This window comes from Amphiprion ocellaris, chromosome 16 (genome assembly GCF_022539595.1).
Source record: "Amphiprion ocellaris isolate individual 3 ecotype Okinawa chromosome 16, ASM2253959v1, whole genome shotgun sequence".
Lineage (NCBI taxonomy): Eukaryota > Metazoa > Chordata > Actinopteri > Pomacentridae > Amphiprion > Amphiprion ocellaris.
Window position 1 is genome coordinate 15,360,269 of NC_072781.1, and position 27,545 is coordinate 15,387,813.

At 41.9% G+C, this 27,545-nt stretch overlaps 1 long non-coding RNA gene across 4 annotated transcripts; it reads right to left on the bottom strand.

Annotated features, from left to right (window-relative positions):
- Nucleotides 1-15,352: 15,352 nt before the first annotated feature.
- LOC111576113 (uncharacterized) lies at nt 15,353-24,550 on the bottom strand. 4 transcript variants are annotated; one of them, XR_008604272.1, is made up of 5 exons: nt 24,476-24,550; nt 24,327-24,394; nt 21,338-21,587; nt 17,872-17,922; nt 15,353-17,137 (listed from the first exon to the last, which is right to left on the bottom strand). It is a non-coding gene; the product is annotated as an uncharacterized LOC111576113 (long non-coding RNA). The 4 variants fall into 4 exon arrangements; XR_004848311.2 differs by lacking the exon at nt 24,476-24,550 and adding an exon at nt 17,253-17,647 and having other exon boundaries at nt 24,327-24,469; XR_002746795.3 differs by lacking the exon at nt 24,476-24,550 and having other exon boundaries at nt 24,327-24,469.
- Nucleotides 24,551-27,545: the final 2,995 nt, after the last annotated feature.

Below are 27,545 nucleotides of genomic sequence, written 5' to 3' on the forward strand. Positions count from 1 at the left end.
AAATAGTTGACTCTTGACTGTTGACGCAGACAAAATAACCGCTCAAAACACATCCATCACCAAACAGCGAAAGGCTGAAAGGGTGTAATTTCCGTGCGCAATCAAAGTTTGAAAAGGTCCGCGGGTATCACACCCTGTGAATATAAAGAAACAATCTGCCGGGACTATTCCTGGTCGCCCTCATATCCAGCTCCACTTGTACCCTGCTTGGCTGGGAGCGCAGAGGTGCAGCGAGAGTCACCAAAAAGTTTGACGCATCGCTGCTCTGAATGGAGAGCTTCAATCAAACGAGATGGTCCGACTCCCCGTAAAGGAAAACTCGGTTTAATTTTTTTTTTTTTTTAAAAAAGAAAGAAAAGAAAAGAAGTACCACGGAGTGATGCTGTCAGGCAGTCTCGAACACCACAGACTGGGCTTCCCGACTTTGCTCTGGGCCCCTGGGTGTCTTGCCTCGTCCCCGTCCGCAAGGTGTAAACATGAACACGGGGATCAACGCCAGCCTCTCAATGCCAGCCTCCGGACTACCAGTCCCCGCCTGGCCAATCATATATCATCCTCCTCCTCCTCTCAGAGTGAAGGCTGAACAAGTGAAGGCAAACTAGTAGCAAGCGAGGAGGAAATAGATGTGAGGGGAGAGATAGAAAACCTGGACCCCAGAGCGCACAGATCCGCTCTGGATTCAGCGGGAACCAAGGACTACTGCAGAGATAGATTAAACCTATAATCTTATTTCCAAACTATCTATCTATCTATCTATCTATCTATCTATCTATCTATCTATCTATCTATCTATCTATCTATCTATCTATCTATCTATCTATGAAATTAAAACTAACTTTCTTGTCTTCTCCTACCTAATATGAATATGATACCTGTCTCCACTTTATAAAACAAGTCCAGCAGCACCACTCATGCTTTATAAGAGCTTATTATTTCCTGTCAATCCATACTCCCCGCTTCCCATGGGTCATATTTTACTCTCCTCCGCCACAAGAGAGCACCCTTTCATACAAGTGTCCATCTGCAGTGAGGACGAGACCTGACTGGATCTTCTGCAGCGTCGCTTGCCTGAGAAAGTCGTTTCCTGTTTGACTGGATGGCGCCGAGACTGTCTGGTGTGGACACCACGGGGATGATGATGAAGAGGTGAGCATTGCTTTGGCATTTGGCACTAAATCTGTTTTTTTTCCCCATTTTATTTGTTTTGTGTGAAGCAGTGACTAAGCAGGTAATGAAAGACTTCAGCTTCCCAGCACAAGAAGGGAATGGAGTTGTTTTAATATTGGCAAAGTCCTTTATTGATTCATATTTTCTGAGATCTCTTGCCATTTCAAACATGATTTTTAATGAATATGACATGGCTGATGTTTGAGTCTTTGCAGGTAATCCTCCTCTGTCTTCCCATTCAGCCATGGAGACAATCATCGCATGCTGACTTCTAATTTCTTCTGGAGTTTATTAAAAACACTGTTCATATAAGCTGGAAACACATCACTTTTTTCAGCATTTTCAATAATAGAAAATGAAATAGCTGCACAATATTTGATTTTACAGTAACACACTGTCACTAACTGTGCATACGATGTACAGATGGTCGACAAATTAAATGGAAACCCAGAATAAATGAGTGGATAATCGTAACAAGTGCAGATACTTCCATAGAGTGCGTGAAGGCTCATTGGATGGTTTAATGGTGGTGAAAATGATGGGAATCATATGCAGTGGCCTTCACAGTCACCAAATCTCAGCCCAGTTGAGCATCTATGGCAGATTTCAGCCTCCAGTGTCATCATCAAATGAGGGAAAATCTCATTTTATTTAATTCCAGAAGAGCCTCAGAGAATCTACATAGAAGTTGCTCTAGAAACCTAATGTTGGTTTTTGTTTTAATTCATTGTATGTCTCCTATATGATTTGGTCATGAAGAGAATAAAAACAGTAGTTTATTTCTCTGAAAATGTCCGATTATTACAATACTCTCTATGAGTAATGTTGCTGCTAATTTTCATTCCTTCTGACTCACAAAGATGGTAAGTGAGGAGAAGGTTTATCCTCGCATGACTTTTAGCTCGAGACTGGGTACCCTTAAGTGTAAAATTATGAAATAGGATATGTAAGAGGGTGGAGGCCAAAGTTTTAAATATGGGGTGAGACAGAGAGCCAGCATGCTGCTCAGCCTAAAGCAAGGCAGAGACGTGACAGTAGCTGGCAACAGAACAGCATTGCTGTTCCTTTCTAAAATCCAACTTCAAAGGTCATAATCCGTTCGGACAAGTGATGACTCCCATTGCCTCCCTCCTCTGATGACAATTATCCTGTTTCCTGAAGCACAGAATACACTCTGGGTTATTTATTTATTCTCCACATCTTTTCTGCCACTGGTGAGAGAGAGCAAGAGACGTAGGAGGAGAGAGACAGAAATGCAGTTTGCAGGTTGTTTTTGAGGCAAATTTCACTCATGGAGCTGCAAATGCATTTTCTGTTTACATGCCTGTGCATGTGGTAGTTTCTGATTGTGTTTCTGTACCAGTTTTACTTGTCTGTCCTATCACATAATAGCTCGGAGCGCTGCGTGGTGAGTATATTGAGTATATAATTATATGACACCATCCCCTTTCATTTTCAGATCTTGTCATATAGCAGTGAGTTGTGAGAGTTGTGAGTTGTCATTTGACTCGTTGACACCTCTCCTGCCACGACGAGGTCATGCAGGATGTTAGCATTTTGCAAGCTCTAATTAGACAGTTGTCCCTGTTTTCTTTTCCACCCCCAACACATATGCCCAGTTATTACCAAGATGATGACAAAGTTAAACTTGTCATTATTTTGTTCTGTCCTTGGTTAAGAGTAATTGAAGATAGAAGTCAAGGACATCCAATGGAAATCTGAAATGGAAAACTGGGAAAAAGCAGAGCTATAATGGAGTGGGGTGGAAGTCATATGCAGTGCACCACACAGGAAGAGACAATAAGAAAGCTCGGGCTATTATCAAGGCATAATAGGTTATCCGCCGAGGACTGTTTAGCACCGCTGGCTCTCCGTTGCTTTGTGTTGCAGGCTTGACATAAAAAGGATCAAACTGCCTATCTCTGTAAAACAGAGGGGGGCCTAAAAATAGGAGACATGCTCTAGAAGTTGCTGTGAAGATAATTGAATATTATTTTCAGGAATGATTAAGTTGACCTATCCAGTAGACTAATTATTTCTTGCAGGCCAGAGGAGAACTTGTTTAATAGATTCTGGTAGCAGTGAATAAGGGAAAATAAAGCAGCCAATCTGCAAGCTTCCTGCTGACCAAGAAAACAGTATCTATGGAGAAATGAATAATACCCATCATTACAGTTGGGCTTTGGGAATGATCACGGATTTATCTTGCAGTATTTCCAGAGCGAGCGGTGTCCTCTGTCGCTTCAAGAAGGAATGTCCTACTTAATGTAGATCAGTGGTGGAAAGTTACCGTGTACATTTACTCAGGTATTGTGTTTAAGAACAATTTCGATCGATCTGTGCTTATTTTTTCCAGTTGATAACGCTTTTATTTCACCATGCTTAACTGGGAAATGTTGCACTATTTACATCCCTACATTTGTATGACAGCCGGTGTTGCTTGTTATTCCCATATGATCACATTTCCATACAAAACATTAGAGACATATGGGACATATGAACATATCAGATATTGACACAAGCTGTACCAATTGGTGCTGTTTACTGTAGAATCTGGAATAATTCACATACAGTATACAGGACAATACAACAACAACAACAAAAGACCATTCTGCTATTGAAGGACTACATTTTACTTTAAATATTTTTAGCTAATACTTTTTCTGTACTTCTGCTTCTGTTAGAATTAGAATTTCTGACTTTTCCTTTATGTATTTTTACTAAATGGTTAAATTTATTGATGTAAATGATCTGATCTTTATCACCATCAATATGTCTTGTGTTCAAAATGTGTCTACAGTGAACACTGTTGATTTCTGATAATATTTCTTTAATTGGTTTATTTATTCACATGTAAATCCTTAAGAAAAGGTAAAACTAACTGTCCAATATTTAGTTGGGTAAGATGAAATGTGGCCAGAAGCAAATTTGTAATACTGAAGTTTGTTGATATGTTTGTGTATACATATTTTGACTGCTGTTTCAGCATCGACATTGCAATGTACACATGCAGTAGTCGCACTGCAGGAAGTGTGACATGAAGTAAAGCAAATTAACTCAAGCACATCATGGCACAACTTTTTTGCTGTCCAATACAAAAACAAAACTTGCATGGTTGTCATTTTCTGATAGAGTCTGTCTGAGAGAACATAATTTCCTTCGATTTAAGGACTCCTGGATACACTGAGTTCTTTTTTTTTTTTTTTTAAACTCTATAAGACTCAGAATTTGTCGACATACAGGCTCCACTTGTGCACAGAAAAATGAGGGGGAGAGAAACACTTAAAGGAAGATTTTCTTGCAAATAAACACATTAGCCTTAGGGCTGGAAATATAGTGGAATATTAATCAGAGTCACGATTTTGGGTACTTATAATCAAATGAACATGACTGACGGCAATGTTGTAAAAAAGCAACTTGGTTTCAGCTTAGTTAAGTCTGACATGTTTAACGCCTTATGTGACTCTATCAAAGTCATTTTTGGTCACACACCTGTTGGAGTTGGGTGAGCTGCACAAGCTGAATGGGGAGACTGAAGGCTTTTCTGTGTACAATGTAAAATATATAAATATGAATCCTACTGGGATTAAACAACAACTTATCTTTCTGCTCATCCCAGCTTGTTTGGAGGCTGGGGTCAGGGCACAGGGTCAGCCTTGGAGCAGACAAGATTAAGGGCCTCGCTCAAGGCTTGGCAGTGGTGGGGCTTGAAATGCTGAGCTGCCATTACCTCCAAAATGGAACACTGTGACGTTCAGAATTTAAACCTGGGGCAGCTGCTTGGAAGTCAGCTTCGCCTGCATTTGAAGATTTTAGGGAACATCTGTAGTGTCGATAAGCAGATGTTCAACATTTGAAATGTTTTGCTATATTTTGGCTCTGGGAGATGCTCTAAACTCAGGCGAAGAACCTTGTTTTAGGTGTTAAGATGAAGATTTGCACATTAGCAGAAATGTAGCACAACATGGAAATAAAGGCAGTGCTCTGTTTATGGTAATTTGAAAGTGCAAAAAAAAAAAAGTCGAAAATCAATTCACATTTTCCACAAATAGACTAATTGTAATCTTTAAATTGCTGAAAATAATTGTGATTTTATATTTGCCCATAATTGTACAGATCTAGTCAGTTGTATGGAAATATTTCAGCTACAGAAACAGTGATGTTGACCAAAAACTACTGGCAGTATCTTGCAAATGTCCCCACCACAGGAGTCATCACAACTAATGTGTTTTACTGTTTAAATCAGCACCACAAAGCTCTGCATGACAGTTGAAATGCCAGATCTGAAAGCCAACCAAAGCAAAACACTTTGTTGGATGCCTTTGCCAATGTTATATCAGTCAACAACAGTTTGCACTAAAAAAAAAAAAAAGTCCATTTAAAGGTAAAAAGCCATTTTTAGCCCCCACAAAATTACACCATTCTAGAATGATTCATTCTTTTCAAACAGTTATTCAGGTTATCTGGTGAAAATTCCTGATTTTTTCATATTGCAGTAAAGTACAATATTGCAAAGTCCGATTTTTACAACATCCTCTTATGAATGTCCACGCCTGTCCATGGGTTTGTGTGTGTGTGTGTGTGTGTGTGTGTGTGTGTGTGTGTGTGTGTGTGTGTGTGTGTGTGTGTGTGTGTTCCTGTCAGTGTGCATAGATTTCACCTGCCCTCCACCACTGTAATCCCTGGACACACCTGGGCCTTTGGGCTTCAGGGCTTTTAGCAGATTGCATGTGTCAGAGTTAGGACAATTACACTGATTGTTGCCCTAGAAACTCTGCTGTCCTTTTGCTTCTGGGAGGTAAAACAATAATAAAATTAAAGGTGACAGAACAATGTGGAAAATGAGAGAATCTGTCCGCAAGCTGTTTTTAATATACATCTCATTCTACCGCAATGAAAAGAAGCAGCAAGCACCTTGACAATTAAATGAAAATAGTTTCTATACACTAAAATGTCAGTTATGTCACTGCCTAATGAATTCAAAACTTTTTACCCAGGTTTATTGAAACTTAGAAGGGCTGATGTAAATGAAGACCTGTCCTCTCATCATCATAGAACTCCATAAAATAAATATCCATGAGCTGAAAATTCATCAGTCGCAAATATCCTGAGTTGATATGATTGCACTGTTGGATGTAAAAATTGTATGTTGATATTCAGGAAAGATTGGAGGCTTAATGCTCATCTTATTCTCTAATGGCCATGATCAGATTGGGCTCTCCTCTCAGCCAGACACAGGCATCATTAGTAAACAGCAGACCGAGGAGCAACAAGATCGTTTGTGCTGAACACTTGGGCAAGTGTGTAGAAAGAGAGACCGGTCCCTCGAGGAGATTACAGCAGACTCCTATCTCCATTCTGCAAAGATAAGGGATGTAACTATAATGTGCAGGGCTGAGGCATCGTACATTAGAAAAATGAGTGATGCACGTTGAGAATTATGGATCATCGTGACATAAATCTCACCAGCTACAGATCCTTTGGAGCGGCGTCTTCACACAGAAAAGAGGAACTCGCAGCAGGAAAAGCACTGGTGGAACTAATTTCTCCAACAATGGGAAATTTCTGTCAAGTGTCCCAGTAAACTGTGAGCATGAACCAGTATGAATAGCAGAACCCTGAGATTAGCTCACCTCAATGGAGCACAGTTCTTTTTATTGCTATCCATTACACTTATGTCTTTCCTGCTATATTCCGCCAAAATACGGGCTGCAAAAAATGGTCTATAGAGACACACAAAGGAAGAGAGTGTTTGAAATACTGTAAGTGCAGAAACTGAGAAATTGGAAGACGTGTGGAAATGCTGTAAATGTGTTGTTGTGAGGTGCGGAGACTTGGAGCTGCAGCGAGGAGTAGGTGTGAACAGCAATTAAATTTAACATCTGTTGAAAGTAGCGACACTGACAGCTATCAAGCCAACAATCAAATCATCAGCTGTTAGAAACAACAATATTACTTTCATACTGTATCAAACAAAAGGCATATTGTTGATTCATGGGAGGGCTGAAAGTAAAAAAACCTCATCCGGCGTGCTGAATCTAGCCTCCGTTAAGCTTCGTATGTAGGAGTTTCTTACCCACCATGGGCCTTTGTCAGGTAATGTCTCAGTTTATTAGCCCTGATATGAACTATAAACCCAAATTTTGTTTATGATGAGGGGCGTCAGGGCATTGTTGAGTGATGATATTTCATGAGGGAAGCATTATGTACACTTCATAATATTGGCTGCTCAGCACATTCACTATGCTAGTCCAGTCCAGCCTTGTTTTTTTATGGTAGCACTGGGCTTTAGGACACTGTAAGTCAGGGTTTCATCTGAGAGCAACATTATGGCTTCATTTCTGTATGTTGGTGTGTGTGGGTGTGGGTGGATGTGTGGGGGTGTCTTGGTCTTGTGTGTTTATGTGTGCAGATTAATGACCACTGGCATAAGAAATGCCACCGACTAGTGTTTTACACAAACAACTTCTAGCTTTGTGACGATATAGGGAAACGCCTCAGGGTGGAAACACGACTTCTGCTGTCCTCTGTTGCTCCCTCTGTCCCCCTCTCTCTTCATCATCCATCGCTCCTGTTCACCTGTGCCACCTCACTAATGATTGCTCAGCGGCTGTGAGTCTACCATGCATCATTTACCAGGGGCTCCGGAGAGGCAGCAGTAAAGAGAGAAAGGGGAGAAAGAGAAAGGAACTCTCTATTCATGCAGGTAGGGAAGCTGAAAAGGAGCAATGGCGTTGTCCAGAAGCAGAGAATAAAAGCGGAGTTGTCAGGGGTGCAGACACTTGGAGACAAGCATGTGCAGCAGCAGCAGTGTGAAGGGAGAAGGTGAGAATAAGCTGGAGGGGAACAGAAAGCCCATTTTATTAATCACAGCCTTGATCTGGTGGGAAATAGTGACAGCTCTGGATGGAAATAATACACAATTTGCCGCCACTGCATTTCTGACTGCCACCAAGAGTGGGTGGTGACTGAGGCGAAACATAACCATGTCGGCCTAAAATGTGTGTTATTTATGATGAACATAATTGTTCAAGTTGATTATTGTTATTGAAACAGTAGAATATTGCTAATATGTTACATAAGAACTCCTTAATATTTGGATGTGAGATTTGCAAAAAAATATGCCTTGATGCGATATGTCCAACTGCTGTGAAACCTCTATTAATTTATAACTTCCAATATAGCAGGAGTAAAAGACTCCGTCTCCATTTCAATAAACTTCAGATTCATAAAGCGAGATTTGTGATTTTAAAATGAAACAATTGAGTTTTACCTGACACATTTGAGTGGTTTTCAGCAAAACAAATCAAAAGCAGTGCTTCACGCTTACAAAACTGCAAGATGTGGGGGCAAAAACTGAAAATAGCACCTCTGCTCAGGTATTGCAGCAGTACATCGTGAAGATTTTTCTATCGAATGCACGATGAAAGACTTGATTTGCCACATACGCAGCTCTCCTGGACATGACTCAGTTACATCCCATGATGCACAGCACAGCGGGGTTGCATTATGGTGTGATTTAAGGTTACAATTTACCTTTCCAGGCGTGAAGATTGAGAAAGTCAATTTTTCCACATTCTTCTTGCAAGCTGAATGGACTCTATAATTAGGTGTCTGACTAGACGGCCAATCAAGGTGATAATAACAGGTTGGATTTCTGCAGACAGGGGATGGATAACACAGGAGCTGACCCCGCAGTACAGCCATCCAGCAGTCATCTTATTAGCCTATAAAAAGCTCAGGTGTGGGCGTGCTTTGTTTGCTTGCACATGGTCTCCCATCATACCAATATCGCCTCTTTTCTGGAGGTGGGAGCCAATACTGCAGGGAGGGGGAGACAGGGGTGAGGCAGACTGAGGGGAGCAGGAAGAGATGGAAAATAGAAAGAGGGGAAATAGCAGGTAAATAAACTCTATGCATCTCAACAACTCTGATGAATACGACTGCACTTGACAGTGATAACATGGTATGTCAGGTTTGTTATTAAATGAAATCCAATATAGATTTTTTCAGCTTTTAATAGAAGTTCTCCTTAAGGATTTTGCACTCTGAGCACAGCAGCAAATTGCATGTGACATCTGTAAATAAGGATAATCAATATATGGGCAGGTTGTGAGTATTCAGAGGCTAGCAGGGCAATCATGAGTTTATCTTGTTTCCAAGTCTTTTTCTCTGACCTTTGTGCTCCTTTGTGCAGTGGAGGTGGTTTTTCTTTTCAAGGGATGCAAATCCTTCCGTGGTTACCAGTCAAATCTATGTAAAGCAGTGAGTTGAGGGAGAATCCACAGAAGCCTCAGATCAGGAAGTGGAGCTTACGCTGCACTGACTAAAGAGGTTATATTGGTGGGATGGAAATTTGTGTGTTATAAAGGACGACACAAGGATGAAAGCTTTTCAGTCAAGGTCATTTCAGCAGTGATTTGACTGAAATATCCCTTTGTTTAGATCTTCTAAGTAGCTATCGGAAATACCAAAGGAGCAACACAGTGGGCTTTTAAACAAAAAGGACAGACTGCGAAGTTGAGATTGTGCAGAATATTATTATCGACATAAAACCATGACATATGATCCACTTTTGATGCCACATCAGAATCCCAAATAGAACTCAAAGTAGCAGAAAGAAGCGTGAAATTATATACTATCTTACTAAAATGACAGAAAATCGAACTTTAAATTCTAGTCCTGTGCCTTTTTTCAGTCTTTTGTCGAAGAAAAAAACAACAACAAAGTGATGGTGCCGTTGACAGACAGACAGACAGACAAATAGGGCAGCAGCCTGCTGAGGTCTGAGGTAGGTCATGACCTGAGATGGAATTAATGAGCAAGTATCACACCTGCTTATACAGAGCAGACAGGGGGTGGAAAAGTTGGACATTTGATGCCGCAGACACACCTGCTCCTCTCATCGTCCACATGATTGTTATCTGAAAAAAATCACAAGGTGGTGGTGTTAGTTGTATAAAAAACTCTGTCTCCATGAATTCTGACCTCCCTCGTAGTGCAGCCTCACAAAGTTGCCTATAGGAAGTAGCACAACAATGCGGAGAGCAGCAAGGATGTGAACTTAAAAACATCAGACCAACAGCGCTTCTCTTGTCTTATTTCCTGTGCTCGGGCTTTAAAGCGGCTCCTTCTGTGACTAAAAGAGACAAAGGAACAATCATACAACTAACTAACACTGCGAGTGAGCATGCTCCTGGGCTCTCACATTCCCTTTGGAGGGCACACCGCAGCCTTTCATCTCTGCTCCCATCTCTGTATCTATCCTCTCATCTCTCTGCTTTATGTTCTGCTTTCTGAGCAGAGTTCAAACGCTGGGGACCAGTTTAAATACTGGAGGTTCCCACTGCAGTGCTCCAGTGAAGTAGAGCATATAGTGAAACATAAAAAGCTCCGGATATCATTCCCTCTCCTCCCCATATTCTCTTTTAAAGGTGTTAGCCGTTTATATGAATAATCTTTCCCTCTTTTAATCAAGGCATATTAAAGACTATAGTTGCACTGAGTGTGTAGCTTGACATGAGGCTATGAAAGAAAGTAACTGGATGGACGCAAAAGGACACAAATGGTCAAACCTAGAATATGATATTCCAACACTACGGGATGCAGGTTTTCAAATACACTAATTAATATACGAAAAAAAGCGAAATAAATGACTAGAGGAAGGATGAACCTGGGTCGATAGACTTTCAGGTGACTGAGGGGAAATGGGAGCCTTGTTGTGCTCTGTATTCGTGTGTTTGTGTGTGTGTTTACACTGAGTACATCAGTTGCTACACTAAAGACCTATACTGTAAAACTGTGCTGCACATGCGTATCGAGAATGTGACAGTGTTTCTTGTGGTATATCTTGTGGCTACTCATCTCTTGTTCACTATCGACTCTGCTTGAGTCTTCTACAGGAAGTATTTTCCAGGAGAACAGGGAGAGCTCCTCGCTGCCAACAGGCCTTGAAGCCCATCAATAAAGAGAAAGAGAGACCAGTGGAGGAACAGCAGTGCAACAGAAAACCCCGCTGGAATCCACAGACACCTCCAACTAGAAAGATAGTGTTGGAGACAAAAGCCAAAATCCACTTTTCACACTCCAAAAGAATTCTCAAGTGAAACACGTGCTTAATCAATCATTTTATCATTAATTGGATGCTAGCATATTAATCTCATGCTTCTACAAATACAATTATATGGATTAGGTAAGAAGACATAATCTGCTGTTCAATCCTCATTACTATGGTGATTAATCCACACTGATTACCTCATTTTAATTAACATAATGAGATACTCAGAATATCCATTCCGCCAACAGTGAGTGTGATCTTTGGGTATGTTTTGTGTATCCTGAAAGCATTGTTGAATGGGTGCATGCATGTGTGTGTGTGTGTGTGTGTGTGTGTGTGTCCCTCTTGGTGTGTGTCCTACCTGGCTGACAGGGACGTTTGGCTGGATGAAATTAGATTACACAATCACAAACGTCCCAATCAGGACTCATGCATTATTCATCCCCCTTGCTTGGCTTTCATAATTACTTAATTAATTCCCAGCTCTAAGGAGATAGGCCGGTGCTAATCCTCCAACCTCCCCTGGGGCTTCCCAGGACTGCTATAGATGTCCTGTCCCAGGATGCACTGCAGCAAAATACAGAGAGACATCCCAAACAGTAGTGTGGACTGTAACCATGGAGCTAAATCTGCTCTCTTAGGAGACTTCTCTTTGTTCTTCTTTTTGCTAATGTAGGTTGGGATTCGGGACTCTAACTTGCCTGTAAAGCTCCCAGCTGGAGTTGTGTGCAGGCAAACTGTTTCCATCCCACTCTGAGAAACATCCAGACTCTGCACGCCTTGCATTTCCTCCCAGAACAGACAGAGTAGCTTCTGACGGATCTGATTCACTGATGAATTGGGAGATGTACCTCTTTGCATGCTTTCACAAGCAACATGTGCTCTGCCTGTTTTAGCTGTTTCTTCATGTCTTGTTCTTTCAGTGGAGTATCATGACGTCTCATGCACTCAGTCTGAACTGGAGGCAGAGAAGAAAACGAGAAAGAAAGTGTTTCTTGCACACTCACAGTCATGTATTTGAATACCGCTCCAGTATCGAACGAAACCAAATATAAACTCATATTCTATGCTTTTCGTAGACTGCTTTGATATTAGCTAGAGTGGCGTATATTGTAGGAAGCAAATACTTTAAAACTGAGGAGAAAATGCTGAAAGCCGTATTAGCCATAGAACAATTAGAGTAAGTTGAATCCAACAAGTTCCCTTTGGATCTGTGGGGAAGGACAAAAAAAAACGGATTTTAGAGAGAAACAAAAGTCACATTAACAGTCATGACTAATGCTAACAGTCATAAGCTGTACAGCAATAATTCCCTCTGGCTTTTAATGTAAAGTCTAATGAACCAGACATGAGATTCCTTCTGGACCAGGAGCTAGTTAATCGCTGATGAATGAATATAAGCAAACATGGCAACCCTTATTTAATCACCCCTACACAGCCTCCATAGTAATGGCAAATAACATCTATTACTGGAATTATGTTGACCCAATATGAGAGAGACCACAGAGTTTCTTCCCTCGTTCCCATATGAAAGATGTTCTGTCACTTATTGGCCCGTAATTAGTAATTATCTGAAGACTCAAATAATTTTTTAACAAATTACGTGTCCACTGGGAGACAAAATCACCACAGTCGGGGTCGTGTGTCAACACTGTGCAGTCGGACCGGTCACCTGCTGCTACTGTGCTGCATTAGTCTCCACAGTGGGACTCTGCTGAGTTTCCACAGAGAGAGAGCGAGAAAAGAAGTGGAGACAGTGAGAGACCAAAGACAGATTGAAAACACTCCAATCAATCAGTGATTTGACTTTGGGCTAAAGCCACGTTGATAATTAGCCAATCCGAGCAGGTTGGACAGTGGGTGCTCGCCAGGCAGGTGCCTAGAGGCCCTCAGGGGAGCTGAACTGTCTCCTCTCTTCATTAACTCCTCTCGTCCTCTCCCCTTGTCCGCCTGATCCTGCGAGCGGCCGGGGCTGCTGGGTAATTCAGTCTCCAGTCTCTGAGGTGACCCCACGCCGCAGGGCTGAGGGAGCTGAGGATACAACACTTCTTTTTAACCTCTCTCTCTTTTTCTCCATTTCCAGAAACAATACTGGTTCCTGTTGTTAGCTCTTTGTTGCTAGGGTTGTGCTGAAATGGGATAAATACCATGACCTTTTTATTTTTGCCTGACCTTCCACCCAGTCTTAAGACATGGAGGTCAAAGAAAAAGATTGTAGCTCTTCTCTTTCATATTTTTATCTGCCTTCTTCTCTCTATGTCTGTCTGCTGGTCCGTTTGTCTGTGTAGAAATGCAATTTCCTCCAATCTCACTATTTGCTGCACTTTATGGTGCCTTTATTGCAGTTCTTAGCTGATTGCTCATATTTATTTACAACAAATGCAGTTATGAGGTGCGGATGTGAATGCAGTGGGCATATAAATTCAAAGCTCATCTCCTGTTAGCTCATTAGAATGTATTGCGTAGCTTTCATCTGAACATTTTTCTTTTGTATCCATGACTGCAATTTTGAACCTCCCATCATCTTCTCTTAGATTAAGATTGTCAGAAACAGTAGCTTTGTGTTCCAAAAAAAAAGGAAAACCCCCCAAAACACAAAGTGCCTTTAAAGATGAGATCCAGTCTTTAATATGTGTCAGAACGGAGTTGTCATAATATCCAGCTTTAATAAGGAATGTGCAGAGATCTTTGTCTCACAGAAATCCACCCATCCGAGCATGCACGCACACATGCACACACAGTAATCAGTGTGATTTCACATTATGGCTTTGCACACTGCCATTAAAGCCGAGTTACAATGTGATTATTGCCTGTGACAAATGAAGAGGTTATATTCAAACTGTTAAACAGCTCATAGCTTTTGATAGGAGACATATATGATCAGTTAAAGGGCTTCAGGCAGAGAAATGCTGTCTCTCTAATTTCCTTTCTTTTCTTCTCACTGTAACACAGAAAGTAGATATATTTATATATTTTGAGTTATGTTAATCTGCAGTTTTTGAAGTTGAGTGGAAAGAACACTGCAAACACTATCATCAATTATTCTCTTTCTCCCCTAAGTGCAAACACAAATGTCTGTGTGCATAAACACAAACACATGCTCGCACATACATTACCAACTAGAACAGGAGTCTGTCAGTCTGCAGGTTGTGAAGTGTCACAAAAACCTGTATCGAGTGAAATTATAATGTTGAATTCATGCAGGCACAGGATTCCTTCAAAAAGCCGCATAGGAGCATTGTCGCTACCACTGCCTCTTTTCATAACATGTGTCTATCAATACAAATGCAGGTAAAATGACGAGAAGACATGCACACACAGAACAGGCGAGCATGTGCACGTTGTGACACACACTCGCGGATGACAGGTGCAGTGCGCTTCGCTGAGCAGCTTTGGTTACTGACAGATTTGTGAGCAGGTCTAAGCAAAGCAATGACTGTCACCTTTAATCTCCCCAAACCGCATGTGTACACACACGTACATGAATACACACAAATATCCTCCCATCACACCACAATATTTATTTTTTTTCCTCCACACCCTGCATGTCTGATAGCTATCTTGTCTGCTGGGAATCGGGACTACCTCAGGGGGAACCAACGACTAAACCGATCTGGCCCTCCTTAGGGACCTCTTTTCTCTTCCCCCAGTGCATACACATCCAGAGTGCTGCTGTCGTCCCATCTCATCCAGGCCAGGCCCGGGCAGGCTCCTGCAGGGCACGCTTTAATGACTTCCTCTCCCTTCCCCTCGCTGTGTATTTAGGTGTGGCTGAGATCTAAAAAGAGTTGGGGGTTGTGGGGTGGTGGTTGGAGAGATTAGCATATCAGGGGTACAGATTAGTGCCTTTGTGGTGTGTACATGTACTGACAGAGGGTGGTAATGAGAAAAAAAAGGACCTCCCTCCCCCAGTCCCAATCCCAACCTCTGATTTAACCGAAGGAGTTCAAATGGAACCACAGACAGAGATGCAGGACCTCTTTATCTCCTCTTTACAGGTAGAGGGAGCGGCCATGCTTTCTTCATTTTTAGGCACAATGGTCAGATGAAGAGTTAGGGGATTAATGGGATCAAAAAAGCCAGCAACCATAATAGAAATAGAAAATAACAGGGCTCAAACTTTGTAGCTTTAGATACACAAATAATATTATTCATTATGGTACAGTATATTTTGTATTTTTCCCATATCATATGATCACTAATACAATGAAAAGCTTTTTGTTTCTTTTCTAATCTGAAAAGTAAATGTTCTTCTTTCCACCTTCTCAGGCCGTGTCCTGCTGGTTACGCTGGTTTTGGCTGTTGTCCAGCTGATCCAGAGCTGCCCGCTGCCACCCAGTGAGAGGGCCGGTCTCGGTGTCACTTGCGATACGAGAGCCTGACCGCTGGTGCCCTTTCTCTGCCGCAGGGCCGAGGAGCTCCTTAGCCCCATGGATTTTTCATTTGTGGATCTTGCAGAATCAATGTTCTGTTTTTGCCTTCCCAGACAAGGACCATGGATCAGCATTTTATTTCACCAGCCCTTATCTCTTTGTGCTTCTGTGTGTGTACCTGCGTGTTTGCTTATTGTTTATTTTCCTTAACCTCTCCCCACCCCGTTTGTCCTGAAGAAACATGCCACCACTTCATCATCTTTTGCTTCCTTTCCCTTCTTTCTTTCTGCGATGCCATGGCACCAGCAGTGTAAGAATGAAGCCAACTTCCAATTTATGTTTTTTTCAACCTAATCAGTCATCCAATAGGGCATTTAAGCACCGAGGTATTTATTTATATAGACAAATTACCGTCCCTGGAGCAGTTCTCATCTCAGCAAAGGTCTAGATGCAGCACAGGGAATAGCTAAAGATTCACAGAAAGCTGGAGAAAGTAGGGCAGGAGTCCCTCTTTGACAAACTAAATTGTTTGAACTGTTCTTTAAAGCACAGCATGGGGCAGTTACAGAGCTTCACTCCTCCACCTGCTCTCAGCTGGATGGAGGAGTTTGGTAGCAGGTATTTTTTTTCATCACTACCCGTGGCGCATTGCCTCCTAAGAGACTCTCAGTCATTGTTACAAACATCGCACCTCACTATGACAATAACTGTGTAACAAGGAGTCTAACTGAGCTTTGCTATCTTTAGGTGCTTCACTGCACACAATGTAAATAATTTCTGTCTTGTGCTTCCTCAGTTCTGCTGCCCACTGGACCATCGGAAACAAATAATGAATTGCATTTCACCCTTCCACGGTGGCACAGTGCAGAAGCGAAAGTTGACGCTTTATAAAACTGCCTTTACAAAATGTGGACTCACTACAGAATGCTGCTGCTGCTACTCACTACACAGATGACATCCAAGTACAAGATAGAAAATAATTGCATTCTCACCACACTCAGACAAACACTCCCTGCAGACATTTGGGTCAGTTAATTGGAATTTCACTTAGTGCCAACGGAGCATCGGGTAAGGCACTGGGTTTGTGCTGGCCGCTGTTCATATTGTGTTGCATTAGGAATTGAAAATCTCCCACTCTGCTCTAATTACCAGTCTCTAGACTATTTGGGGGGCACATGTCGACAAGTGAAGGAAAGAAGCGCTGGGATGGATTTAACAATTAGAAGAAGCCTTCTGATTTAATAAACAGGATAAATATTTCATTTATTTAAATGAATCACACCCTATTCATGTGGTGTACTGTGATCAGCATTTTGCATTTCTGATTTTCAATTTCTTATCTCTTGATAGCACATGAGTTGTGGTGCATATGCCATCATTCCTCTGGAGTTAGAGCAGTACCAACAGTGCACAGTGACCTTTCAAACGCTGTAATAGAAAAATACTGAACCACAGAGAAAATGTTGGGGGGAAAAAGTGATGCTGGAGCACATCCTCAGTCCCGTCTCAGCACAAGAGGGGGTTCAGGTTTGCTGGTTCACTGAGGAGAAGGGACACAGAGAAAGATGACTTTGTACCCTTTGATGACTTTATTCAGGCTTAATATGTAACGTCTAGACTGCGCTGGCAAGGTGTAAAAATACATTAACATTTACCCAGGGGTGACATTCTTAGTGCAATCCTTCCCTTTTCATATTTTGGTCCTGCACCTGGTTGAGATGTGCACATTTTTGTTTTTCCCTAAGGTGTGGCCACTCACACAAATTGCACCTTTCATCATGCTCTCTGCCTTCCACGAAACACAACTCCTGATTATTTGCACATCTCTGGTGAACATTTCATCATGCAGTATTGTCATGTCCCAGCAGTTACATAGTACAGCCAGATAGTATCAGTGTCCAGCATTATTTCCAAGACTCCTGCTCCAGAGACAGGGGAAGCATTAAGGGCAGGCAGAAAGCCGTGCAGGTTTCACCTCCTCCTTCTGCCTCCTCCACCATATATTAAATCCCACCCACTCCCTTGGAAAGTCAAGGGGCCATAAAAAGCTCTGCAAGAGGGAGAGGAAAGGAGGAATCATTACGTGCAATTTATAAGCCATTAAGAGCCATATTAAAAAGGCTGCAATCTAATTCACCCAGCGGTGGGCTCTGGCAGTGATGGTGGCTGAGGGGGAGAGGAGAGTTCATTTAGGGAGTGTGTTTTGGCCACTCGGAGTATGTGTGATGTTAATAGGGTCCAGGGGGTCACCTCTAGCCAAGGGAGGCTTCTTACCTCTGCACTGATGCCCAAGTCAGCAGTGGGAGGGTGGAGGGAAGGCTGACACTGAGAGAGAGAGAGAGAGAGAGAGAAATGGGAGGAGAGGGTATAAGAGAGTTGAAGAGATATGATAATGCTCACCCATCTCACCTAGTCCAGCTGGTCATCTCTTAAAAATAATTGTTATGCAGTTTCACAGCTGTAACAGTTTAAACAGGGTATGCTGGTGAAATAAAAGTAGAAATTTGCCGCTTCAACCACATACAGCAGACCTCTTATTGGGAACATTATTGCAACTTTATGCTGTACAAGATAGAACTTCATTCTAAATTGTAGGGAAGAAGCCAAGGTTCCAAAAGATATCAAAAATGTCAGGCTCAAGTACAAGGAAGTGTGACATCTAAAATTTTCTATTTCATAGGATAGAGCAGTCATAAAAATGTCATCTTTGGGCTGAGTGTTTCATTTAATATGCACAAATGAAGTGCTGGAACAAGAAGGACCCCAAAATGTGATGGTTTTATATCGATTATCAATACCCAATTATTTCCCAAGATACCTGATAGCAAAGCTTTTTTCAATACCTTTGCTGTGTGTACAAGGTTTTACACAAAAAAGATATATTTTTACTCAGCGGCATAAACCAAATCTCCAAAATGCATCCAATTTTAAACAAACAGTTCAATATTTTTCTAAAAGATTCTTGATTTGCTTTGATAACGAATTAGATAAGAAGATCAATACTACTGTCATATTTGTCCATTAAGTAAGAAGCTGCAACCAGGAGACATCATTGTTTACCTTAGCTGATGTGGTCGTGTCCAACATTTAAAAAGAAAAAAAAAATCCCAACGAGGATCTCGAAAGTTTACTGAAAAGTGAAGCCAAATGTCAAAACCTGTAGTTTCTCTAATGGTCTCCATAAACCTCTATGTTAAGATGTCTGACTTTACAACAGAAATAAACATGTCTACAGCCTGGTACAAAAAACATTTTTGGTCTCTATAGCCAATTTCCACATTTATGACAACTTTACGAGGGTAAATTTAGATATAACTCACCCACTTAAAAAAGCTATTAAGGGCATGGTCACTTTGAATGGCAAGTAGGCGACACAATAGGATAGTCTATGGCAAGCAGACCTCTTGGCCCACCACCTCAGCTCCACTCACATTGTTTCTTTGCTTATTTTTGGATTAGCTGTGAGTTAGGGGGAGTAGGGCACTGCAAAAAAGGCAATGGCCAGAGCCACCACACTAAGTTTCAAAACTGCAGCTAATAAGCCCAATGGATGGTGTTACAAGAGGGTTTATCAATCCAAATGTATGTTAATATATTGAGCTTTAGGGGTGTTTGAATGTTGAATGTATTCCAATACTTTGGAATACCTTCAAAGCAAAAAGTTCTAACCTGTTGTGTTTTCTTCTTTGGTGTTGTAGTGAACCTTAAGTTTGCATCTTCATTATGAATTTGTGTATTTACGGCCATCAAACACTTCATTTAAATAAAACACAGCATATGATTAAGAAAATGTATGATTCTGCTCCTCACTGCACAGTGGTAACACACGGCTTCAACTGTGATGATGAATGATGATTATTTTTATAAATGAGGCTGTATTTGGTTAAACAATATGTGAACAAAAATAAAGAAACTAATCATGCATTCAATGCAATAGTACTTGGCAGTTTTAGATACTTGTAGCTAAAGGAATAGTATAGTATATATAATATATCACTATTTAAAAGGCATTGAGGCTCAATACACAGCTCTAATGGGAACACTATTTGAAAGAAGCATTATAAGCATTCTTGGTTTTAATAAGGGTAGACTGACTGGTTCTGTTTATATCTCTGCAGTGTTGATACAATACACTGGGAGCACATAGACATTCCTATATCGTCTTTGTAGGGAGAAGGTCAAGAGGGTCAATAACTGTGGCGTTGAGAGCGTCTGCTCGGAGCCCGAGGCCCTCTCTCACCATATCACAACAACACCACAGTCAATACACTCCAAATTGAGCCCTCATGCAGAACACTGCACAAATCGATATTCTTAAAAAGGTTGCACGTCAAACTATTAAATACTTTATTGATCCATATGCAATATGTAGTGCTTATATAGAAATCTATAGATATGTTATCCCTATCCTGTGGCACATAAGTACGAAATATCTCTCATTACTTGGATTTCTTTGTGTCACATAGCAGTATGCGTGGGAAAGAAGCAAGTAATTCTCATTCAGTTGGCCACGTGCCTCGATAACTGATGCTCTTTCTTTTGAGAACACCCTGTCAAACTCAGTGCCACAGTTTGACAGTTAAACAATTCCAGCACGCAGTTTGACATGATGTTCTCTCTCACACAAAAACAGAAAGAGGGAAGGCAACATTTAATGGGGCTACCTATAACTCAGCTCTTACATAAGTGATGTTAAGAATATCTCAGAAAACAGGCTGAACATCCCATTTTGAAACATTCATCTTCTTTCTTACGGTTGTCAGCGTTTGGAGAGAAAACTCCTCTGGCTGAGAGAGCATCTCTCTCATCAAGCCCAACTATCTCGAAACCTAACATTAACTTCTTTTTCACATGCCAGCCGGATGTCTTTCAACTAAATGGAGCAGCTGCACCAGGATCACAGAATGTACAATATACCTGTCACAATCTGCATTTGTAAGATGGGAAATTAAAAAACAAAAGCATATGTCAGTGGGGATGGAGATTTTACTTGCCAGGTGTAAATCTAGCAAATTGGAGATAAAGGGAAGCAGGAGAGGAAAGGGGGAACAAGACAGATGGATGGCGTTATGGTGAGTATCAAGGTGAACTGTAAAGCATGCACTGAGAAAAATGCAAGATGTAGGAAATAGTCAAGAATCAGGTGCCACAAAAAGTCAGCTTGTGCTCGAATAAAGTGGTATTACTTGGGATAAAAAGTAATAAAGCTGTACGATAATGGATGAGAACAAAAGTATAGAAAAACTAAATCTAAAACAGTTAAATCACTCAAATGTGAAAAAGGGGAGTTTCATCTATAGAACCATGAGTGGTGAATAAGAAAACCATAAGTGGCTCTCAGGGTTGATGGTGTTTTTGATAGCTACTTGGGCCATTATAGCAGGAGAAGTTAAGAGGAACATCACATCAGACACCAGAACTGGAAAATATTGTAAGGATGCAGAAAAGCACAGGGACATAGAGGAGAAATAAGTGACCAGAGGCGGTTATGAATGCACAGTCAATAGAGAGACAGAGAATAGGCAGGAGAGGAAAAATCGAAAAAGGGCACAAGAGAGTAAGAGAAAGTGAGTGGGATAGAGAGAAAAGCTACTGACAGTGAAGAATGGAGGCAGTTAAAGATATCTGCCAAGCGATCTGTTATTACAGAAAGAGGGAGACAAACAGCTTCTTTCTTTTCTTTTTTACAGCGAAATAAAGACACTCATCAATTTAAATCAGCAGGGTTTCTGGACCTCACCTTTTCTCTGTCAGAGGCTGGGTGGCAAAGGCGTGTTCCTCCCTCCTCTTGTCCATTCATCACACAGAGGAAGAAGACGCCCCTCCAGGGGCATCCTGGGTAATCTTGCGTGGCCGGAAATGTGGCGATGGTGAACGGATGGCGGCAGAACCCTTTGTTATTTACTGCTCACTTAGCCCCTCTGCACCCCGACACACACACAATTTATGAGGACAATCGTCAGACCCGCCGCGCTCCATTGGAGCACTCCCTGATGGATGTACATGGAGCCAGGAGAGGAGAGAGAGGAAGAGAGAGTGGGAGGGAGGCAGGGAGAGTCACAAAGACAAAGATTGAGGTTAATATGTCATACAGTTTTCATTACTGTAAATTAAAACACTTATTGAGCAGCACAAGAGAACAAATCCTATCAAAACAAAGCATAGCAAAGATCATTCAGTCCTAAAACGGTGTGCATTAGGTTGAAAAGATCCTTTAAGACACGTACTCCACTGCAGCAGCTTGAATATCTTAGGGGGTGTGTGTGTGGTCCCATCTTATGCTGGGAGTGATGAGAGCTGAGCTACCTGCTCGTATGTCTTGCCAAATGCCAGTGACGCACCAAATGTCACCAGAATGTCAGCAATTCCACCGTCTGTGTTTTGAGCTTTTATTTTGGTGCATTCATTTTAGCAGATACCTCTGTTGTGTGGCTCATGCCTGCCTCTTTCATCCTGCCTGCACATCCCCAGTCATCACCCTCTGTTGTCCCTGTGCTCTGTGTTTTTGTAAGGCAGCCGGCGCACGCTACGAAAAGTGTTCAATCATAACAATCCATTAGAATAATCACTGATAACAAGTCCATTTTCATAAAAGAGGCGGGAGAGGGATTAATGAGCTTAACCCTACTTAGGTTCCATCCATTTTGTGCTGTAAATCAATAATCCAGTAATAATGTTCTTCAGTAGGGCAACAGAGCCCCAAGAGCAGCATCCTCTCTCTCTTCATGAGTTATTTGAGCTGCCCTGCTATCTCCTTTGTTCTCTATAAAGTTGCCATTTGGGATTGCCAGGACCAAACACATATTTTTAGTGTTTTCTACACAGTCTGGTGTGAAACAACACGAGGGATTGGTGAGACTCCAAGAAGCAGAGAGCACACAGACTGGGAAGGGAGGGGAAAGGAAGGGGAGGAAGAGAGAGCAAATGAGCAGCGAGGAGGAGTGATGGGGATGAGAGAGCAGGGGAGAACATGAAATGCATGGGAGGAAGTAAGGAGATGGAGGAGACAAATGGTGGTGGTGAGGTAGAGAATTTTACAAGACTCTTTTTAATCAGCCTAACCTCCCTCTGCATTGCTCTGCTGTAAGGTATAATTGCCTGCTTTCCTCTCTTTGCCTTTTGTACTTTCATTTATGCATCCTCTTAGACTTCAATTGCAGTAAAATCTAAGACTTTCAGTAGCCTTCTGACATAATTACTGGGTCAGATGCTAAGGTTTTTCTGGGCTAAAAACAGTTAAGAGAGCATTCAAAATAAAGCACATCATATTTTCACTCACATGAACAAAAATCATGCCTCTTTCAATATTTTCATCTGTTTAGTAATTACTGATGTCAAAAATTACTAGCTTGTACACTGCCATGAATTGAATTTCTATATGGAATCCGTATGAGCCCTGTATTTTGTTTGCTCTTGGTGCCGTCATGAAAACTTGAGGTATTTTTAACTACAGAATCTACAAGCAAGCAGTTTTCCTCTTCACCTCTGTTGGCACATTGTCGCATTACCTGTGGGTCAATAAAACAATATGAAATGAGACAAACAAAACATTGCTCCACAGCACAACTAGCGGACAAAAAATGTACATGGTACCTTTTTGCTCATCCAGTGACTGTCTTCCACTTTCACTAAACAAAACCACTTCACTTCAGTTTTGCATCCCATGTGGGATAATTGTTTTTGACTTAAGTCTGGTTTTACTCGCTGCTGACATTTGAATTTTACTTCCTGGTTGGTTATGTTTTAGGTACTACAACTACTTGGTCAGTTTTATGAAAATGGCGCGGTTTAGGTGAAAATTTTACCCTTTTTGCGACAGGTTTGAACTCTCTCCTCCATTTTCTGGGTTACCAGAGTGATGAGTCCTGCCCCATACTGGTTGGCTGAAAATAACTGACAGCAAAGGAATAAAAAAAAAAAAAAAAAAAAAAAACATGCAAAGATTTGTTGACCTGAAATGTATTTGTGATATATGAACCAACTTAACTGGCTGAAAAGACATTTCTCTCTAGCTCTTTCACAGTAGTGTAGCTTGGGCGGAAAGGAATTTCTTTCATGGCAACACCATGAGTGACCACCGGAACAAATTAGTGTGTCCAATATCTATTAATGTGGTGTGATTTTACATAGAACCAATGCTGTTTATCTTTCCAGCAGAAACGGAGGAACACAAGTGTAACCAAGTTAGGACTGGTGAGGGTCTTCTGGTTTCTTTTAACACAGAACCGACAACGCCACCTATAGGGACTTTCACCCTAAGAATGTTAACAATCCTGCCTCTCAACAGAGGGTTTCCCCTACTAAACACAGGTACGTGCACAAATGAATACAGAGGAGTGTATAGAAAATATAAATACAATTTTTATTCTGGTACAAAAATATGGTAAGCACACAACATACACTAACGTTAATATAAATGCAGTTATTAAAACTGGAAGTCACACAGGCCCTACGCAGCTATGGAGGGGAGAAACTTGACTACTGAGCCAGACAACCAGCCACGGCAACCTAAGGATAAACACACACATGGGGAGAAACGAAACTAAACTCGAACCAAGCAAACTGATACAAAACTAGGCAAAACAACTACAAACTAAAAGAAAAAACAGCAAAATAAACAAGCAAAAAGACAAGGCAACAGAGGCAAAACTGTAATGAAACAAAGAAATGTTTAACCACAATCAAGCAACAAAACGATAACAACAAGCATAAACAAACATTCTGGTTACCTCGGCTGTCCGACCCTACACGGGCATGACGCCGCCGATAAGCCGAGATACGATCAGCGGACTCTGCACTGCAGCCACAGAAAACAAAGAAACAATATTAATACAAAATCTAAAGCTTAGCAGTGTTTTGCGTGCTGCACAGCGCGTACCTATCCAGTAGTGTTCAGGAGTATACGGGAGCTGCGTCCGTCAATCAATTTGAACCCCCTGCTGCAACAGCCAAACCAATCATTAGTTCCCCCGCAGCTGTATGGCATGATGGCTAATCAGCCGGTCACACAAGCATTCATTGTTTTAACCACCATCAGCTTTCCCCATTCACTGTGGATAGAGACAACATTAATGAGAGCAATGACTCTGACCTAAAACAGCAAAGAAACTGAAAACTATAAGCTAAAATATGCTATTGAGCTCTGTTGAGTGGAGGGGAAACTCAGAATTGTCTGTTGTTTTTTTTAGAAGAAGACACACAAGTGCATTTTACAGCACTGTGAAATGTTGTTGCCACATATGTGAGTTGGGGCCAGAGCACTAGGTCAGCCATAGTACAGTACCCATGGAGCAAGAGGGTTAAGGGCCCAATAGTGGCAGCATTGGGGTTTGATCCTCTGACCTTCTGATCAATAGCACAGAGACTCATTGTGCCACCGCTGTCCCAACTCTGTCGTCGTGTGTGTGAGTTCAAATGAGTAATTCCTTTCACACTCAAGAGGTCATCTAATCCATTCAAAATATAAAAACACTGAATACAATTGAATACACTTTATAGTTAGGTTAGGGTTAAGGCGGGGCGACTGAAATACTTTATTGAGGTATGGGAAAGAGTGCAGTTATAGATAGAGTTATGGATAAAGTCAGCACCTCTGACTGCCATAGTTTTCTCCTTGAAACCGATGGATCGCTCCCTCTGGGTTGGGGGTGAGTTGATGCCTCAAGCAAAGAAGTATCTTGGGATCTTGTTCACGAGTGACTGGAAAATGGAGCATGAAATGGACCGACAGATTGGTGCAGCATCAGCATCACGTGGGCGTTGTACTGAACGGACACTGAGCCGGAAGGCAAAGTCGATCTGTGTTCCAACCCTCATCTATGATCATGAGCTTTGGGTAGTGACTGAAAGAATGAGTTTGCAGATACAAGCGACCAAAATGGATTGTCGTCATAAGGTGGCTAGGCTCAGCCTTACAGATAGGATAAGGGTTGGACATCCAGAGGGAGTTCAGAGTCGCTGCTGTTTCGAGTCAAAAGGAGCCCACTAAGATGGTTCGGGACTCTGAACAGGATGCCTCTAGGGCAACTTCCTTTGGAGGTTTTCCGAGAACATCCAACTGGCCCCAGAACTAGCTTGAGGCATTGCATATCTCATCTGGCAAGGCAACACCATGGCAGAAGCTGGTAAATGTTGCTGGGGAGAGGGATGTCTGGAATGCCCTGCCATTGTGGTCCCAGCCTGGATAAATGGAAGAGAATGCATGGAAAAGTTATTAATTGTAGATGTGCGACTGGACTACCTTTGGTGGCATGGAAGTCAGACACACTTGATATTCAGAACTGATATGTCTATTCAATCCATCATGCCAAAATCCATGAAAAGAAGCTTTCTAGGGCAAATTGAAGTGAAAATACCTACTGCATTACAGCTGTGTGTTTACTATTAGTCAAAATTTAATTTCAGCCTAGAGTGATGAAAGATGCATGCATGGCCATGCCTGCTCTAGCTGGAGAGGATGAAGGCAGAGCTGGGTGCAGCATGGGGTTAATTTGAAACATGTTGGAAACATCAGAGTCCAGGCTGCCTCCTGTAGCCCCAGCTGGTGGCTTCCCCTCTCCTCCCTCTGTGCTCTGGTGGCTCTCATCCCCATGATGCACTGAGAGAGTGTTAAGAGAGAAGGAGCTGGCAAACTCTGTGGCTCATGTGCCAACGCCAAGCCCCAACACTGCAATGCCTGCCTCAGCAACAATCTCTGCAACAGCATTTAGAACAGGAGGTAATAGCCCACAACATACCCTGACGCAGCATTTATTCCGATAATGTAGGCACATTTGAATGCAAGAGATCAACATCTCTTTCTGTTTTTTTTTTCTCCCCAGATTTCAAATACAACTCCACTAAAGATCCAACAGATCTCTGTTGCTAGAGTATTGCCCTCAGGTCCATATGTGTTTTAGCTGACACAGCCTCAAAAGTCCTCAGGTGCCATGTTTACAATCAAGCACAGAGTGGATGAAGATATTATACAAGGATGCAGTCTTCTCAGGTGGAATTAGATGTGAAAAAATATGTTCCTTTTACGCCTCAAAACTATTATCTTTACACGTTTTGCACATCAAGCAGATTAGCAATTGGGTTTTCCTCCTATTATATAACATAAATGGGCAGGCACCGTGGAAGAATCTAAGACATGTATAATTGGAAGTGCAGCTTCATTAAAATAACTGGTGCCATATTTGTAGGGATTTACAGTATGCTACAAATGAAGTGCCGCATCTTAAGAGTGCAACACGAGTTCAGTATTCCCAGAGGGGATGAGGATAAGAGACTAGTAGTAAGAATGAAGAAACACCAGAGGCCATCTGCATGTGTTATTAAACTGCCCATCGCCTGGCACTAAATCCCAATAGTGGGAAAGAATCCAGCAATCAAAGCACATATGGCCAACGACCGGTGCCTGAATTATCCTTCAGATGTAGGTTAATGAATTCAGGAGCAGACTGTGCTCATGAACATCATATCTTTAACAACCTGACAGACACACCTGCCAATCTGTGGCAGGGCTCTCTGCAGGGAGATTACGGGTGAGGAGGGGGAGGGATCGATTAGCACCTCAGAAGCGGAGCCCGTTGGGTGACAGCACCACCAGAGATGCTGGGACACTCGGGGCCAGTCCATTCATCAGAGACCATCAGGAGCTAATGAAACATGCTGAGAGAGTGATTAAGACACAGGCACCTACTACAGCAGGGCCCCATGCCTGATGCATTAATCACAGCCACTGTCTGCAGATATCTGAACCCTCTCTGTTGCTGTGTGTGTGTGTGTGTGTGTGTGTGTGTGTGTGTGTGTATGTGCGTAAACATGTCTGTTGTATATGAGCTGGATGTGTGGGCTTGTGCATTCAGACACACCTACAAACTGGTCTTTGTGTCTGGATACATGTGAGTATTTGTTAGAGAATTAACTGTGGCATGTGTGGAGAAGGTGTTACTGTGCATTCTGTG